The sequence below is a fragment of the Tamandua tetradactyla genome, chromosome 15 (assembly GCF_023851605.1).
Source record: "Tamandua tetradactyla isolate mTamTet1 chromosome 15, mTamTet1.pri, whole genome shotgun sequence".
Classification (NCBI taxonomy): Eukaryota; Metazoa; Chordata; class Mammalia; order Pilosa; family Myrmecophagidae; genus Tamandua; species Tamandua tetradactyla.
In genome coordinates this window covers 39,319,390-39,338,187 of record NC_135341.1, presented here as the reverse complement: position 1 = coordinate 39,338,187, position 18,798 = coordinate 39,319,390, and the positions used below count along the sequence as shown (strand labels likewise).

Below are 18,798 nucleotides of genomic sequence, written 5' to 3'. Positions count from 1 at the left end.
CATCATTCGATTCTCCTAATGCTTTGCTTGTACGAAGCCAGACTCTGGGGGGATGATGTTTTTTACACCTTTACAGAGTTTTGTAGAAATAAGAGTTATAGAGATGTTGGTTGGTTGTTGTTTGATACACTGGCTACATTAAGGGATGAAAGGGATGGGTTTAAGGCTTCAAACAAGAAGCTTAAGCGCCGTCTGAAAGATGTAGAAGTTTCTATGAGTATCCTGAAGGAAAATCTTATTTCCTGTAGCCGTAGACTTGAGATCTCTGAAAATCAGACTCAGAATCTTATTGTTAGAGTAGCAACTTTACAACATAAACTGAAATCTCAGTCTTGCATGGTGTCTGCCATTGATTGGAATGGCAGTGAGGGCATTGATTGGAAAGGAGTGGGACCCTGAAAAATGGGATGGTGACATATGGATTGATAATGATGTTGGGGGCGAGGTTGAAACCCTAGGCCATGCTGCGTCTTCTCTAGATAACCCTGTAATAGTCTTCCCTGAGGACATAGCTGCCCCACCTCCAGCCTGCCTTGAGGAATTGGCCACCCAACCTCCTCCTGAAGGGATTAGCCCTAGAGTGATTAATCCTGTTTCACCAGATGAAACTGCAAATGAAGACCCTGAAGCAAATGGCTTGGAAGATATTTCTAATTCTTTTCATGACCCACTCCCACCACCCCTCGTTTCTTCCAGACCTATAACTAGACTAAAGTCTCAACAGGCCCCTAAAGGTGAGGTACAAAGTATCACACATGAGGAGGTATGTTATTGTCCAAAAGAACTGTGTGAGTTTTCCAATTTATATACACAGAAATCAGGGGAATATGTGTGGCAATGGATTTTAAGAGTGTGGGATAATGGTGGGAGGAATATAAGGCTGGATCAGGCTGAATTTATTGATATGGGCCCACTAAGCAGAGATTCTGCATTCAATGTTATAGCTCGAGTGGTTAGAAAAGGTGTTAACAGCTTGTTTGGGTGGTTGGTTGAAACATGGATCAAAAGGTGGCCGACATTACCTGAGGTTGAAATGCAAGAACTGCCCTGGTATAATGTAGATGAGGGGATCCAGAGGCTTACAGAGATTGGAATGTTAAAGTGGGTTTATCATGCAAAGCCTGCTCTTACACCCCAGGAATGTCCAGAGGATGCACCTTTTACCAGAACAGTGAGATATAAATTTGTGAGACTAGCACCATCATCCCTGAAGAGCTCTGTGGTTGCACTTCTCTGTAGGTCAGATATTACTGTAGGAACTGCTGTCCACTGCACTGGAATCCTTAAACACAATGGGGATGACATGATCCCGAGTTGGCAGATGTCAGGTGGCAGCACTTAATCACCAAAGACAGGGTAGACATGGCTATTATAATAGACAGCAGACTCAAAGGAGGTGTCAAAATTATATGACATGCAGAGATTTGTGGCATTGGCTAGTAAATCATGGGGTACATAGAAATACAATAGAAGGGCAGTCTACTAAATTCTTGTTGGAGCTGTATAAACAATAGAGTTCTAGGTCAAGTGAACAGAAGTCTAACCTGAATTACAGAAACACAGAGTCATGGCCCCTTAATCAGTTTCCAGACTTGAAACAATTTACAGACCCCAAGCCCCTTGGATGAAGGGGAGGCCAGGTCCCTTTGGGGGAGAACTCTGTTACACTGCCACAAATTTATACTGTTAATCTTCCTCCAAGTCTTCCCCAAGGAGACCGACAGCCTTTTACCAGGGTAACTGTGCTTTGGGGAAAAGGAAATATCAGATATTTCAGGGATTATTAGACACTTGTTCAGAAGTGGCATTAATTCCAAGGGACCCAACACATCACTCTGGACCACCAGTCGGAGTGGGGGCTTATGGAGGCCAGGTGATCAATGGAGTTTTAGCTCAGGTTCATCTCACACTGGGTCCAGTGGGCCCCCAGACCCATCCTGTAGTTATTTCCCCAGTTCCGGAATGTATAATTGGCATAGACATACTGAGCAACTGGCAGAATCCCCACATTGGCTCTCTAACTAATGCAGTGAGGACTAGTATGGTGGGAAAGGTCAAGTGGAAGCCACTAGAACTGCCCCTACCAAGCAAAATAGTAAATCAAAAGCAATACCGTATTCCTGGAGGTATTGCAGAGATTACTGCCACTCTTGAGGACTTGAAAGATGCAGGGGTGGTGATTCCCACCACATCCCCTTTCAACTCTCCTATTTGACCTGTGCAGAAAATAGATGGGTCTTGGAGAATGACAGTGGATTATTGTAAGCTCAACCAGGTGGTAACTCCAATTGCAGCTGCTGTTCCAGATGTAGTATCATTGCTTGAGCAAATCAATACATCTCCTGGTACCTGGTATGCAGCTATTGATCTGGCAAATGCTTTTTTCTCAATAGCTATTAGTAAGGACCACCAGAAACAGTTTGCTTTCAGCTGGCAAGGTCAGCAATATACTTTCATTGTCCTACCTCAGGGGTATATCAATTTTCCAGCCCTATGTCACAATCTTGTTCGCAGAGATCTTGATCATTTCTGCCTCCCACAAGAAATCACACTGGTCCATTATATTGATGATATCATGTTGATTGGACCTAGTGAGCAAGAAGTAGCAACTACTCTAGATTTACTGGTAAGGCATTTGCATGTCAGAGGATGGGAGATAAATCCAACAAAAATACAGGGGCCTTCCACCTCAGTAAAATTTCTAGGTGTCCAGTGGTGTGGGGCATGTTGAGATATCCCTTCTAAGGTGAAGGATAAGTTGCTGCATCTGGCCCCTCCCACAACCAAAAAAGAGGCACAATGCCTAGTTGGTCTTTTTGGATTTTGGCGACAACATATTCCTCATTTGGGTGTGCTACTCTGGCCCATTTATTGAGTGACCAGAAAAGCTGCTAATTTTGAGTGGGGACCTGAACAAGAGGAGGCTGTGCGACTGGTCCAGGCTGCTGTACAAGCTGCTCTGCCACTTGGGCCGTATGATCCAGCAGATCTAATTGTGCTGGAAGTGTCAGTGGCAAATAGAGATGCTGTCTGGAGCCTTTGGCAGGCCCCTATAGGAGAATCACAATGCAGACCCTTAGGATTTTGGAGCAAAGCCTTACCATCTGCTGCAGATAACTACTCTCCTTTTGAGAAACAGCTTTTGGCCTGCTACTGGGCCTTAGTAGAGACTGAACGCTTAACCATGGGCCACCAAGTTACCATGAGACCTGAGTTGCCTATCATGAGCTGGGTGTTGTCTGACCCACCAAGCCACAAAGTTGGGTGTGCACAGCAGCACTCTATTGTAAAATGGAAATGGTATATACGAGATAGAGCCAGAGCAGGTCCTGAAGGCACAAGTAAGTTACACGAAGAAGTGGCCCAAATGCCCATGGTTTCCACTCCTGCTGCCACATTACCTTCTCTTTCCCAGACCAGAGCTATGACCTCTTGGGGAGTTCCTTACAGTGAATTGACTGAGGAAGAGAAAACTCGGGCCTGGTTTACAGATGGTTCAGTACGATATGCAGGTACCACCCGAAAGTGGACAGCTGCAGCATTACAACCCCTTTCTGGGGTGTCCTTGAAGGACAGTGGTGAGGGGAAATCCTCCCAGTGGGCAGAACTTCGAGCAGTGCACCTGGTTGTTCATTTTGCTTGGAAGGAAAACTGGCCAGAGGTGCGTTTGTATACTGACTCATGGGCTGTTGCTAATGGTTTGGCTGGATGGTCAGGGACTTGGAAAGACCATAATTGGAAAATTGGTGACAAAGAAGTCTGGGGAAGAAGTATGTGGATAGACCTTTCTGAGTGGGCTAAAAACATGAAGATATTTGTGTCCCATGTGAATGCACACCAGAGGGTGACTTCAGCAGAGGAAGATTTTAATAATCAAGTGGAAAAGATGAACCGTTCTATGGATACCAGTCAGCCTCTTTCCCTAGCAACTCCTGTTATTGCCCGATGGGCTCATGAACAAAGTGGTAATGGTGTTAGGGATGGAGATTATGCATGGGCTCAGCAACATGGACTTCCACTCACCAAGGCTGACCTGGCTACAGCCACTGCTGAGTGCCCAATCTGCCAGCAGCAGAGACCCACACTCAGCCCCCGATATGGCACCATTCCCCGAGGTGACCAGCCAGCTACATGGTGGCAGGTTGATTACATTGGACCAGTCCCTTCATGGAAGGGGCAGCGATTTGTTCTAACTGGAATAGACACATACTCTGGATATGGGTTTGCTTTCCCTGCACGCAATGCTTCTGCCAAAACTACTATCCGTGGGCTTACAGAATGCCTTATCCATCGTCATGGTATTCCACATAGCATTGCTTCGGATCAAGGAACACACTTCACAGCAAATGAAGTGCAGGAATGGGCACATGCTCATGGAATTCTCTGGTCTTACCATGTTCCCCATCATCCAGAAGCAGGTGGATTAATAGAACAGTGGAATGGCCTTTTGAAAACTCAATTACGGTGCCAACTAGATGACAAAAACTTGAAAGGCTGGGGTAATGTTCTCCAGGAAGCTGTGTATGCTCTGAATCAGCGTCCGCTGTATGGTGCTGTTTCTCCCATAGCCAGGATCCGTGGGTCCAGGAACCAAGGGGTGGAAATGGGTGTGGTACCACTCACTATTATCCCTAGTGATCCACTAGGAAAATTTTTGCTTCCTGTCCCTGCTACCCTGAGTTCTGCTGGTCTACAGGTTTTAAACGGGGTGTGCTTCCTCCAGGAGAAACAACAATGATACCACTGAACTGGAAGTTAAGATTGCCACCTGGTCACTTTGGGCTACTTATGCCTCTGGATCAACAAGCCAAGAAGGGGATTACATTATTGTCTGGGGTAATTGACCCTGACTATCAGAAGGAAGTAGGACTGCAACTACATAATGGAGGTAAAGAAGAGTTTTCTTGGAATATAGGAGATCCCCTAGGGAGTCTTTTAGTACTACCATGCCCTGTGATTAAAATCAATGGAAAACTGCAACAACACAATCCATGCAGAACTACCAATGGCTCTGAAACTTCAGGAATGAAGGTTTGGGTCACCCCACCAGGCAAAGAACCACGGCCAGCTGAAGTGCTTACAGAGGGTAAAGGGAAGATGGAATGGGTAGTGGAAGAAGGTAGTGATAAATATGAACTTCGACCACATGACCAGTTACAGCAACAAGGACTGTAATGCTATTTGGTTCATGTTATACTGTTTAAGTTGTAAGATATCAAGTTTAAGAATGAATGTTGCCTAAGAATTTGCACCGTATTCTGGAGAGATTTAATGTGTTTCCAGTTATATGCAGGACGGTTGAGTATTGTCAGGTAAAAGAAAAAAAAATGTGTGCTTATTTGTTCTCGTTTGGAAATTAAGTATGGTTTAAGGTGATATATATATAGGTGCCAAGTTGACAAGGGGTGAGCTGTCATGGCTAGGGACATGTGTCAACTTGGCCAAGTTGTGGTAGCTGTTTATCTGGTTGGGCAAGTACTGGCCTGTCTGTTGCAATGAGGACATTTCACAGGATTAGGTCATGATCACTTCAGCTGCATCCACAGCTGATTCCATTTGTAATCAGCCAAAGGGGAGTGTCTTCTACAATTAGTGATGCTAAATCTAATCATGGGAAGCCTTTTAGGGAGGACTCAGAGGAGACAGGCCCCATTCCTGCTTCGGCTGGTGAGCCTCTCCTGCAGAGTTCATCCAGGCCATCCATTGGAGTCGTCGGCTTCACAGCCTGCCTTGTGGATTTGGACTCTGCGTTCCTGCAGTCACGTGAGACACTTTTATAAATTTTATACTTGCAAGTGTTCCCTGTTGATTCTGTTTATCTAGAGAGCCCTAACTAATACACTGTCTGATCCTGGGCTTTTCTTTGTAGGAAGGTTTATTTTTTAATTTTTTATTTTATGTTATTTTATTTTTGACCAATCTAAGATAAGTTATATATGTAAGACATCTCCTGCATCAAGTAAAGGGATGGAAGATCATCATCATTTGGTCATCATTTGATGAAAGTAAAGGTGAGTATAGGATCCCATCCACTCTTGTCCATGTACAGAGTAAAGGTCCAACCCAGTGCTGTGGTCCCCAGTGCTTCAGTAGTGATCCAAGTTCTTTTTATTCATTTTCATGGCTGGTTGGAAGCCGATTCACATGAGGGTTATGGAATAGAGTATGGTTACCATCTCCCCAGGGAAAAGGCTTGAACCTGATGTGGAACTGGAGGTAGGCAATGAAATCAGGCCTCGTGTGCTCTTCGTGGTGCAACTTCAGCATAGTGCTCAGTATGCTCACTTTCACCCCGGGAAGTACGATGAAGAAAATGAGGGCCTTCCGCATACAAGCTGAGCCCTCCTCACTATGGGTGCCACTCAACATAGGCCACCTCTGTGGCCAAGACTGAGTTAGCAGCCCTGAAATCCAGGACCCAGTAGCAGCCGCTATTTTCGAGATGGACAACTGCAGTGCCAGAAGCAGAAACAGCTGTAGAAAGGTTTTTTGTGACTGATTGAATCTCTTTACTTGTGATTGATTTGTTGAGATCTTCTGATTCATCTCTGGTTAGTGAAGATGGTTCGTGTGTTTCTAGGTTTTTGTCCATTTCATCTAAGTTATCTTGTTTGTTCATAATATTCTTATGATTTTTAAAATTTCTTCCAGATTCATAGTATTGATACCCTCTCATTTCTGATTTTGTTTATTTGCATCCTCACTCTTTTTTCTCTTTGCCAGCCTAGCTAGGGGTTCATCGATTTTATTGACTTTCTCAAAGAACCAACTTTTGGTTTTGTTGATTCTTTCTACTGTTTTTGTTGTTGTTGTTCTCCAGTTTGTTTATTTCTGCTTTAATCTTTGTTATTTCTCTTCTTCTATTTGCTTTGCAGTTAGTTTGCTGTTCTTTCTCTAATTTCTCCAGGTGAGCAGTTAAGTCCTCAATTTTTGCTTGTTCTTTTTTTATATATAAGTATTTAGAGCAATAAATTTCCCTCTCAGCACTGCCTTTGCCATATCCCATAAGTTCTGATATGTTGTATTCTCAATTTCATTCATTTCCAGATATTTACCGATTTCTCCAGCAATTTCTTCTTTGACCCACTGATTATTTAAGAATATGTTGTTTAATTTCCATGTATTTGTGAAAATTCTGGTTCTAGGAGATAATCAATTTCCAGTTTCATTCCATAGTCTTCAGAAAAAATGCTTTGAATTATTTCAATATTATTAAATTTATAAATATCTGTTTTGTGTCCCTGCATATGATCTATCCTGGAAACCTTCCATGAGCACTAGAGAAGAATGTTTATCCTGGGTTTTTTTTTGGTGAAGCGATCTATATATCTATATATGTCTATCAGGTCTAATTCCTTTATGACAGATATTTAAGTTCCCTATTTTCTTATTGATGTTCTGTCTGGTTATTCTATCTATAGTGGAGAGTAGTGCACTGAAGTCTCCTACTATTATTGTTGAAACGTCTATTGTTACTTTAATTTTGCTGTTGTTTGCCTCATGGACTTTGAAGCTCCTCAACTGGGAGCATAAACATTTATGATTGCTATTTCTTCTTGGTGAAATGTCCCTTTTATTAATTTATAGTGTCTTCTTTGGCTCTTGTGGCATCTTTACATTTAAAGTCCATTTTATCTGATATTCGTTTAGCCACTCTTGCTTGCTTTTGGTTATAGTTTGCAGAGAAGATCTTTTTCCATCCTTTCACTTTCAATTTATTTGTGGTTTTGGGTATAAGATGTGTCTCTTGTTAACAGCCTTTCAATGGGTTATATGTTTTACTCCATTCTGCCAATCTGTATCTTTTAATTGGTGAGTTTAGTCTGTTAATGTTCCAAGTTATTACTGTAAAGCAGTTCTTGAATCTACCATCTTATCCTTTAGTTTTTATTTGTCAGATTTATATATCCTTTTCTCACCCTGTTTTTTATCCTTTAAATTACCCTTTTTGGTACTTCAATTCTGTACCCTTCTTCGGACCTCCCTCTTCTGTCTTTTTCCTTCAGCTGCCAGCACTCCCTTTAGTTTTTCTTATAGGGCAGGTCTCTTGTTGACTAGTTCTCTCTGTCTTTGTTTGTCTTTGAAGATTTTAATCTCTCCTTCAATTTTGAAGGACAACTTGGCTGGATACAGAATTCTTGTCTGGAAGTCTTTCTCATTCAGGATCTTAAATATATCATACTACTGCCTTCTCGCTCCATGGTGCCTGCTGAGTAGTCTGAATTCAGTCTTACGTGGTTTCCTTTATATATAGAAGATTGCTTTTATTTTTCTGCTTTCAGGACTTTCTGCTTCTATTGAACATTTGACAGTCTGATTAGTATGTGTCTTGTGAGTAGGCCTATTTGGATTTATTCTATTTGGGGCTTGTTGGGCCTCTTTGATTTGCATATGAATGTCTTTTATAGTATTTAGGAAGTTTTCTCTGATTGTATCTTCAACTAACCTTCCCAGCCCTTTACACTTCTCTTCTCCTTCTGGGACACCTCTTATATTTGCATGCTTTTTATTGTCCATCATTTCCCTCACATCCAGTTCCATTTTTTTTTTCATTTTTTCTTGCCATTTGTTATTTTGTGTGCTCAGTTCAATTATTCAGTGTTCTAGCTCATTTCTTCTCCCTACCACGTCTTTGAATCTGCTTCTGTGTGTCTCTAGTATATTTCTAATTTGGTCTACAGTATCTTTCTTCTCTGTGAGATCTGCTATTTTTCTATTTAATCTTTCAAATTATCTTTATGCTCTATTACTGTCTTCTGGATATACTTTATTTCTTTATAAATATCTTTGAGTAGTCCATATTCTATGACACCTTCAGTGTTTTGATTTGGTCATTTAGCTAGTCCATTTCTGCCTGGATTTTCACATGCTTTGTGAGTTTCATATTTATTTGAGGCATTTGATTACATTAATGTTATTTTGCAAGTTGGTTTCCTTCACGCATATAACGTTTTGTATTTACTTGGGTTTGCATTGAAGGTCCCTTTTTCTTTTACTTTTGGCATGGGTAGGCACCAGGAATCAAACCCAGGTCTCTGGCATGGCAGGCGAGAATTTTGCCTGCTGAGCCACCATTGCACTGCCCTGAAGGTCCTTTTGTACTTGGTTTGTCAGTAATTCCCCACCTAACCAAGGCCCTGATCTTATACATGGAGTGCAATTCTACTTGAGCATCTATTAATTGCTAGACAGGGAAGCATGAATAGTTCAGTGGCAGAATGCCCACCCACCACATGGGAGATCCGGGCTCAACTCCCAGCCCATGCACCACCACTACTACCCCCCCCCCCAAAAAAAAGAAAAACACCTCAGCAAGAGTAGACTCCAAAGCCAGAAGGAGATACCCCAAGATATATTGGGAATGAACTCAGACTGGTGCCCACAGAAGAGAAAGGAAAAGAAAAAATGAAAAAATAAAATAAAAATTAAAAATAAAGAAAATTAAAAAGAACTATGCAGATAGGGAGTTTGCCAGACTGCACTTACTGCTTCTTCCCAGCAGATTGTGTTCTTGTGCCTCCTCTTTCTTTCAGATCCACCTCTCCCTACATACAGTGGCCAGTTGCACAAGATGGCATGCATGATGGGTGGGGGAAGGACACTCTCAGCACACAGCAGAGGAACAGCTTTCCCAGGGTGGGGATGGGGCAGCTGGTCACAATGATCATCAGCAGCTGATCGCTGTGCCCAGCACCTGGCAGATCCTCCATTCACAGTACCTGATGGGACAGCCATCCACAGCGCCCAGCAGAGTGACTGATCCCAGCACCCAGTGGGCATGGCTTTTTATATTGGGCAGCTAGGCCTGCCTCTGGGCTCCTCTCCCCAGGTGTCTGCTGGGGAGGTTAGATTGGAGGGACAATCCATTCCCTCAGATCTGGACTTCTGTGGACAACTCCAACCTCCCCTGGCAGGGTTGTGTCCAGAAAGACTCACCCTGCTCTCCTCATCCCAATCTCCCCACTTCTCTCTACCAGAGCCACCCTCCAAAATGCTGAAGACCCTCTTTGATCACTTACCCCCTGGGACTTCAATCTCAGTTATTTTTTCTGTCACCTCTCGTTGCCTCACAGGGCATGAGTAAAACCAGCCTACCTTACTCTGCCATCTTCCCACAAGTCTCTGAACTTGGTTTTGAACGTTTTAAATGTGGGCAGTGAGATTTGAGAGTTTTTATGCCCTTCTTTTAATTATTTTCAATTATAGGTCTATTTCATCTAAATCTGTGGCCTGGACAATTGGAAAAGGGCTTTGCCTTTTCCCTGAGGCAACTCCTGGAAGCTTAGGGAAATTCCAAGGGCAGTTTTTTCCTAATGTTCTTTTTTTTTTCACAGTAATTACTAAAACTTGAACCCTGCTGCCCAGATAGTTTTTCCTTTCTTTTTTACTTCAGAAGTACTAATTAAATATTTATATTAAAGTACCTACTTATTTTTAAGCAATTCAAATAGAACTCTTTTAAGAAATTTTTTGTTAATTTGCTATTACCATCTGGAATTATGAGAGGACACATTGAACAGGCAGGCACAAATAGAAAGCTAGTTACACAGAAACACAGAAATACTTTTGAAAAGGACAAATAAAGGATTGAATATATATCATCTCATCCCATTTTTACCTTTTTGCTGAACAATTTTAACTGTAATACAGTATTCTTTCCATAGAGCCATTCTCAGGCCATTTCTCTCCTGATTCTAAATCATATTGAGGCCAGATTGTGTTACAGAAATAAATCTCTATTTCATAGGTTCGTAACTATTTTTTTTTTTCAGTTTTTAATACAGCCTAAAGGTTGCCATTTTAAAGAACTTCTGTAATCAGTGACTAATTAGGAGCACTTGACCAATATAAATGCAGTAAGACACCAACTAACAAATTTAAAGACTCTTAACACTATATATTTAAGTAGCATACCAATTAAAGACTAGACCAAACACACCAATTAACAATTAAACAGGTATCATTATATCTAAGTTACACACTGTTTTGGTTTGCTAATGCTGCTAGAATACAATATATCAGAAATTAATTGCCTTTTATAAAGGGAATTTATTAAGTTACAAGTTACAATTCTAAGGCCATGAAAATGTCTAAATTAAGGCACTAAGAAGAGGATATCTTCTTGGAGGAAACACAGCAGTCAGGGTTTCTCTATCACATGGGAAAGCTCTTGGAGACATCTGCTGGCCTTTTACTACTGGGTTTCATTGTTTTCAGCAACTGGTTCCAGTGGCCACCTTTCTGAGCTTCTGTCTGTCTCCAAGCAACTGTGCTCTCTGCTCTCTGTGTCAGCTCTTTTAAGGACTTCAGTAAACTAAGACCCACCTTGAATGGGTGGGTTCACATCTCCATATAATCAAAAGGTCATACCCACAACTGGGTGGGTCACATCTCCATGGAAACAATCTAATCAGAAGGCCCCACTCTACAATATTGGATTAGGATTAAAAACACAGGCTGCCCCCCAACATTGGATTAGAATTAGAAGAACACAGCTTTTTGGGGGCACATAACAGTTTCAAACAAGTGTTCAAATCAATTAACAATTATGCAAACATTACACACTATACCTAGTTAACACAGCAGTTAACAATTAAACAGGCATACTTAATTTCATTGAACAACAATTAATTATTGGATTAATTATTTTCCAGGAGTATACCCCACAAACTCAGGTCAGGGCCTCAAACTTCATACAGAATGATACTCAGAAAACAGAAGGTGTAGAGGTCAGAGCAAGGGGGATTGCTCTGGAAGAGAGACCCAGGCTTTCAAGCCTAGGTCTAGGGGACTCAAACAACTGAGCTAACTTCCCTATCCACTCTTTTTCCTTGTTGACCCACTCACCCAGGCAGATGTCCAGACTTGGACCTGGAAACAATTTCTCTCTGAAGCTTTTTTAAGGTGCCAAAAGGGTGTGTAGTGCTGGCAGAACAGAAACAAAACCGGTTGCTGAGGCTGTAGACTAAATAACTGGCCGCAAAAGTCTCAGTTACTGTGCTTACCTGAACCTCCAGTAGACGACCTCTTTGCATCTTAGGATCTTTTGGTCCCACCAGAGTCACCAACTGATACCAGACAAAGGTGGTGAATTCTCTGCCCAGTGTACTCGATGACCAATTCCTGAGACTATGGGGTTTCAAAGAGAGAAAGTTTATTGCTATGCATGAAGCAGGAGAGCAGACGGCCTAGTGGCCCCAAAATTTGTCTCTCCGAGGCTAGGGGGTTCAAGGTTTTTATGGATTCTGACAAGGGTAAGTGAAGTCATTACAATTTCAATAGTAAGCAGAGAGGAAGACAGACAGAGTTATCATTTCAATAGGCAAAGGTAAGCAGGAAGGAAGGGAGGCAGAGTTATTTCAATAGCCAGTATAGGCTGAAACCATTTACAAATGTAAAACCTTAAAACCAGCTAATGGCTGACTTCAGTTCCTTCATTAGCATTAGGGTATTTGCCCTTACAAATTTCTAAAGTGAAAAAGTGGACAAAGGCACAAGATAAGAATTTTGGGGCCATATCAGGCATATGGGCATGGAACGCTGCCTCCAGCCTGGACCCGAGTGGCGCTGGAGGTCCTAGTATGAACTGCTGGTGGGAAGGGTGAAGAGGTAAAAATACAACCCTGAAAGTGAGCAGAAGTTAAAGAAAGCAGCAGTTCACCTCCTGACAAGCCATCAAAACTTCAATGACCTAGAACCAAGAGAGTCCACACAGCCACAAAATCTTTGGAGATGCAGAAGAACACTCCCAGGGAATCCTTATGAAATGAGAAGTTACAATTCTCATTATAGGACAGAAAGCTAGCAAATGCCACCACATGCCTTTCCAGCTGACAGAGGTGTTCTGAACCTCTGGACTTGAAGAGCTTCATGGAATGACTGTCTTCAATGATTTCATCCTAAGCAGGGGCTGCAGGATGCCAAGTTTCCTTAAGAAGACATATATTGGGAAGGAATATAAATTTGAGTGTAAAAAGACTCCTATACCACAATCAACAGAAACTAACTCAAGCATAGAAGACTCTTAAAAGAATAATTGAACAGTTTTTTATTTGCTGCACATTTGGCTATTTCTCTCTCTCATTGTAGGTATTAAATGGAATTTATGATGAATGCCCCACCATGGATGTACATCTTTGATTGGTTGTAACAGTCCTAAGGCTGATAGGAACACTTCCACTTCATTTATAGGCTCCACTTTGCAGGATCAAGCCTTAAAACTGGGGGTTCCAGTGGGAATCCTGGTGGCCAGGATGATGGCCTCGGGCATTGAGCAGATATCTGAAACTCCCTGGGGGTCCAGTCACACCAGAAAGAAACTGTCTTCCTTGTTAGAGATTGTTCAATATTTATTGGCAAACATATGTTCTGGCATCCTCCTTCTGTCAAGAATTATGGAAAGTGCAAAATTTTTTGTTGCTTAAAGCTGTTTGGTATCTTCATTTACAAAAGACTGTGAGCCTGCCAGAACTGCTGGAAAAGTATTGTACCAATGGTAATTTAGTATTACTTTAATGCTGTGATTTATTTATTTTTTTTGCAATCTAGTAGGAATTATTTATGTTTCAAAACCCTAAATCATCTGGAAAAGCTATTATTAGTTAAAGAGAATGTTTGCTGTAATAGAAATACTCATGCACAGATTTGGTAACTTTTTATATATGATAAACTTGTGAGAATAAGATTTTGATAGAGAAGGCCTAGAATGCTTTGAAGAAATTGTTGGTAGAAATGTGTACTCTAAAGATACCTCTGATAAGGCTTTAGACAGAAATGGGGAATGTGTCGGTGCAAACTGGAAGGAAGGCAGTCCTTGTTTTAAAATGTCAGATAATTTGGCCAAATTGAGTACTGCTGTTGGATGGATGTTAGAATTTAAAAGTGGCGAGCCAGGGTAATTTAAAAGTGCTGCCCCGAGTTTGGAGAGGGAAGAACTAAGAAAAAGGTGGTCTCCCCAGTGTCCCCCAAGGTTGCAACCAATACCCCAGCTTTTACAGAGAGCAGGGCCACTAAGTAGGCCCTTGGAAAGGGTGGGACTGCTGCTTTCTAAAGCCCCAAGGATAAATGACTCTTAGACTTTGAAATCTAATGGTATTTGCCCTGCAGGTTTTCAGAACTGTTTTGGTCTGGTGACCCCTGTGTTCCTTCCAATTTCTCCCTATGGAAATGGGAATATGTATTCTGACTATCCTTTATTTGTAAATTGGCAGCAGATAACTTGTTCTGAGTTTTATAGGTCCAGAGCCAGAGGAAAATTTTGCCTTATGATAGACCATGCCTGTGACTGCCTTTTTTTTTTAAATCTCAATTGTATTTTTATACTCCTCAATTTGTCTTGAAAACAACCTTTTCTGATCTATATCCAAATAAATTTGAAATTACAGATATCTCAAAGTACGCAGAAATTATTTATAAATGAAACACTGATAAAGAAACACAACATTTTAAGGACTTCAACATAATAGAATTCTCTTTTTCCAGCTTTTTTTTTTTTTTAGGATATAGGCATTGTGCTAACTTTTACCCACATCACCTCATATAATTTTCAGAATAATCTTCTGTTCCAAAGAGAAACAGGCTAAGAAAGGGTAAATAACGTGTTCATAGTCAGTAGATAGAAAAGAAGACAGTAATATGTAGTTCTGATTCTAAAGCCCGTGCTCTTTCAAATTAAGTGAAAAGAGTAAAAACTGTTATCATCTAGATTTCCAAACCAATGTTCATACCTACTCCCTGTCAAAATGTTGCCTCCATCTACTGGGGAGGCTCTGTAGTTGACTCTGGGAATGTACTGAGTGTGTTGAGAGCTTTTGGCCTGGGCAAAGATACTCTGTCCTAAAGGGGTGTGCTTTTTCCTTCTTTTTTTCCTTTTTTTTGTGTGTGTGTGTGTAAAAAATAACGTATACGCTAAAAAAGCAATAAATTTCAAAGTACACTGCAACAATTAGCTGTAGAACAGATTTCAGAGTTTGGTATGGGTTACAATTCTGCAATTTTAGGTTTTTGTTTCTAGCTGCCCTAAGATACTGGAGACTAAAAGAAATATCAGTATAATGATTCAGCAATCATATTAATTTGTTAAGCCCGACCTTCTCTGTATAACTCCACCATCACCTTTGATCTTTCTCCCACTCTTTAGGGGTATTTGGGCCATGACCATTCTAGCTTTTTCATGTTGGAAGGGGCTGTTGTTAATATGAGATAGGGGGATGGAACTAGTTGATGTTCGGGAGAAGCTGCCCCTCTGCATTTCAGTTTTGCATCTTTTAAAACTATTTTTCCCATATAAGCCAATATATAATATTTGACATGTGGGTTATATGTGCATATAAAGCAGACACATTTCTCAAAGTGAACATAACATGAAACAGCATACAGTGTCCTTTTTGGATATAATTAAATTTTCAGAGGAAAAGTTGTCCAGATGGGAGCAAACAGTTGATTCCTTCATGAAATAAATTTGATAAAGAAAAATTAAGGCTAAAATAAAGATTTATAGCATAAATCATACTTTTTCCTATCCTTTTTACATACAAGTGTGCACTCTGTGTATAGTGAATCAAAATACTTGCAATCAAGATTGTGAATTGCTATGACTAGGGGGGTATGTAATTCAATAAAAGGTCCTGGGGTATAAAAAAAGGTAGTATAGTTGAACAGAGGACATTTGTCCATTAAGTTATACATATCAGCTGAACAAAGAGATAGATTATTTAAAAGTTCCAGTGGGCTCAGATATTAACTTGAGCCTGAAAGTGATGTTTTAATTATTTATTAAGATAATAATTAAGCATATTAGAAGGCTAGCCATCACTGGACATTACCTTAAGATTAAACACTGAAAGAAATGATTGCTACAAAACACACCAAACATTATATTTTGTGGTTCTACTATTTTGTTTGTTACACTCTTTGCAATTGGGACAAGAGAAAAGGTCCAATTTGTTTAAGAACATTTAATGTATTCCATTAGCTGTCTCAATCAAAGATTTTTAATTCTTCTGCAAACACAACATTGATTTCCTTCTACAATTATTTTTTATTTTTGTTTTTTTAGATTTATTATTATTATTATTATTATTATTATTATTATTTTGCATGGGCAGGCACCAGGAATCGAATCCAGGTCTATAGCATGGCAGGCGAGACTCCTGCCTGCTGAACGACCATGGCCCACCCTATAATTATTTTTTAAGATTTGAAGTCAATTGAAAAAAAAGTTGTGACCTTGAGCTATGAAACTTTACAGTTTTAACACACTGATTGACTGAAAAAAACCAGAACGTCACTGTAAAGAAGTTAATCATTGTTGCCCTTCAGCAACGAATCAATGCAGCTTTACTGTGACTTGTCCAAAAATGCTTTGCAGCACCTAACACTTTGCTAGTGTACAGTCTCAAAGTCGGAGTCATTCCCATAATAGGGATCTTTAATAATGAGTTGTTTTTGTAGATCATATCTCCCAAGTAGTTTAGTTTTTGTTTTGCAGTTTTTAACTACACTATCTTTTCTATTCGAAACTCTCAGATTGCTTTCATCCATACACTGTAAATAATCAAATGTGGCAATGTCTTCTCTAGTAACCTTCTGGACATGATTCATAGGAACATCATGCTTCTTCATGCAGTTTTGCCCTCAATAATCAGGAGGGTTTCCTCTCTCATAATTGGATGTTGTAGCGCTGTCTAATCTCCAATTATCTGAAATATTCTGATCAGTTACAAGTTTTCCAAAAACTGCTTCTGCAATGGGTGACCGACATATGTTACACAGGCATATAAACAGCAGTGACATAGGTGGCTGCACTGCCATCTTCTCAGGCACAAAGAGAGGTAAAGAGTCTTGAAACTGACTTTGATGAGATTTTGTACTGTTTCTGACTTTGTATTGCATTTATATGTTACTGAAATGGTTTAAGGCTTTGGATATTCTAATGGAATGAATGTATTTTGTATATGGAAAGAACATGTCTTTTGGGGGTCCAGAGGGTGGAATGTGCTGATTTTAAACTGTTGTGTACCCCAGAAAAGCCATGTTTTTTAACCCTGATTCAATATTGTTGGTTGGAATCTTTTGATTAGGTTGTTTCCATGGAGATGTGACCCGCCTCATTGTGGGTAGAACCTTTTGAGTAGGTGGTTTCCATGGAGATATGTCTGCACCCATTCAAGATGGGGTTGCTTACTAGAGTCTTTTAAGAGTGAACCATTTTGGAAAAAGCTTCAGAACCCACACAGCCAGAGACCTTTGGAGATGCAGGAAGGAAATGCCCCCGGGGAAGCTTCTTGAAGAAGCCAGGAGAGAAAATTAGCAGATGTCACCAAGTGCCTTCCCAGCTGAAAGAATGTCATCAGCCAAACATCAGTGACCCTTTCTTAAGTCAAAGTATTTTCCCCTGGATTCCATAGTTTGGACATTCTTATGGCCTTAGAACTGTAAATTTGTGACTTAATAAATTTTCTTTATTTAAAAAAAAAAAGATAAGGGCTTTTACAATCATTCTCAGGAATCAAGACAACTGAATCTCAATTCAGAAATTTCAGATATTTTATCTCTGTCTACTCTAATATACCAGAAAGAAAAGAGGAATATTTAGATAATGATTCAGTAGTCATAATCATTTGTTAAACCCTAACTCTCCAATTACACACCTATGCTGGATAGCAGTTAAGCAATACGTTAAATTCTTAAAATGTCCACACTTTGACAGTACTTCCATTCTGGAAACTTATTTTCATCTCAGTGTTGTTTACAACAATAAAAATGGAAACAACCTCAGTGTCCAACAGCAGAAGATGACTTAAATAAATGGAAGTCTAGTCTCACCCAGTAGATCGGGCAGGTAGCGAAAATCATGTGCTGTATCAATAATGACTGCAATGTGTTACATATTAAAAAAGAACAAGTGATTGAAATGTAGGGTGTATACCACGAAGTCATTTTTGTTTTAAAAATGGAACTCACATTTGCATGTGTGTGTGTCTATGTGAAAAGTGGAGTTTGATTCCTGAGGCCATTACATGCTGCTCCAGAGGTCTGTTTATCCATTGTTTTCTCCTCCACCCCTCAGTTAATCCTCCTTTTTTGTTCTTCCCTCCTTTGGGCCTGAAGACTTTCAGAACCTGCCAAGAGACTGAACAGCATATTGAAGTCTCTGAGCTATCTAAGGCCTCTGATAGTATTGGGGACTGTGAAAATGGAGCACCCTGTGGCTGGATGGGTCCTGCAGGTCAGCCTTTCCCTGCAGGGTAGAGCATCATAGACCAGAGTTTCCCCAGACCTGGTGAGATGTGGCATTGACTACCATAGATGAACCCTGGAGCTTCCCAAGAAGAATTATTCAACCCAGTCCTCTAGGATCCAGGCTGTGCCTGATGCCCTTTAGAAGACCTGGATGAGGCCTGGTACCTTCTCTTTCATGAGTAGGGGACAGGCAAGGGAGTGATGTGGATTTGTGAATGAGGATCTGGTATATCCTTTGGGGTTCCAAGGGTTGGAAGTGGCCTTCTTCAGGTGAATATCATTCCCCACCATTAGGAGATGACCTGAGAGTCTTAGAGGTTCAGCTCAAACCTGCCCATTTCCCAGTCCTACCCCAGGGTCACACCCTGCAGCATGCCCCTCTCCCTCCTCTCACCCATCATTGGGCACTCCCTGGGACTTAGGTGTCAAGCAGGTTGGGGTATGAACTGTAGGCATGTAGTCTAATTTCATTGAGACTTAGTTTCCTCACTGAAAGTTGACTGATCCTGAGAATTAAATGAGAGACTATCTGAGAAGTGGCATTCATGAAATGAT

The 18,798-nt window shown here is 40.8% G+C and overlaps 2 pseudogenes; both read right to left on the bottom strand.

The window, feature by feature from the left end:
- Positions 1–6,108: 6,108 nt before the first annotated feature.
- Positions 6,109–12,035, bottom strand: LOC143656798 (cytochrome c oxidase subunit 6A1, mitochondrial pseudogene; annotated as a pseudogene).
- A 4,303-nt stretch (positions 12,036–16,338) lies between these two features.
- LOC143657930 (low molecular weight phosphotyrosine protein phosphatase pseudogene) lies at positions 16,339–16,812 on the bottom strand (annotated as a pseudogene).
- Positions 16,813–18,798: the final 1,986 nt, after the last annotated feature.